Source organism: Triticum dicoccoides, chromosome 5B (genome assembly GCF_002162155.2).
Source record: "Triticum dicoccoides isolate Atlit2015 ecotype Zavitan chromosome 5B, WEW_v2.0, whole genome shotgun sequence".
Lineage (NCBI taxonomy): Eukaryota > Viridiplantae > Streptophyta > Magnoliopsida > Poales > Poaceae > Triticum > Triticum dicoccoides.
The window spans coordinates 518793111-518793927 of NC_041389.1; positions in this window are offsets into that span (position 1 = coordinate 518793111).

Below are 817 nucleotides of genomic sequence, written 5' to 3' on the forward strand. Positions count from 1 at the left end.
GGGGAGGTGTAAATTGCTGAAAATCACAAAAGAACACCACTTCTATGTCAAGTGAGTACTAATAAAACACACTGATTCGAAAATAAGTTGTGTTTAACAGCAGAACTGACGGATGGACCCGTCTGTGGCTGATGTGGCGAAAACTAGACCTAGTACATGTGTTGACCTGTTGAGGTGGACGGGGGTCCCGCATGTCAGCCAGACGTCTTATTTCTCCTCCTTCTCCTTCCTCCCGCCCTCCTTGTCTCTGGCAGTCGTCACCGGCCGGCCACCGGACCCCGCCGAACCTCCCGTGCCTCTGCTCCTTCCTCTTCCTCCTCCTTTGTTCCTTCCTCTCCCTCCTCTCAATCTCTTTATTCTCTCTCGCAACGGCACTCCAGCCATGGCCGCGCTCGAGATGCACCACCGAGACACGCCGCTTCCATAAAAGCTCCTATCGTCGGGAACAGATCCGTTGGGTGCGCTGTCCCAGCAGGAGAAGGGCGGGCCGAGTGCCCGTGTCCCAACGAGAGAAGGCTGAGCCGGGTGTGCGTGTCCCAGTGGGAGCACCGCAACCATGGCCGCACCTGAGATGCACCACTGCGGCCCGCCGCTTCCGCCGGAGCTCCCGTCACCGGGAACGGATCCGCCGGGTGCACGTGTCCTAGCGGGAGGCACCCGAGATGCACCACCGTGCCCCGCCGCTTCCGTTGGACTCGCACCGTGCGCGTGCCCCAGTGGGAGAAGGCCGAGGACGGCTGGATCTCACCATCGAGCCAACACGTGGAGGAGGGCTCCAGCCAGATCTCGCCGTCATCCTCGGAAGTGGGGTGGAGCA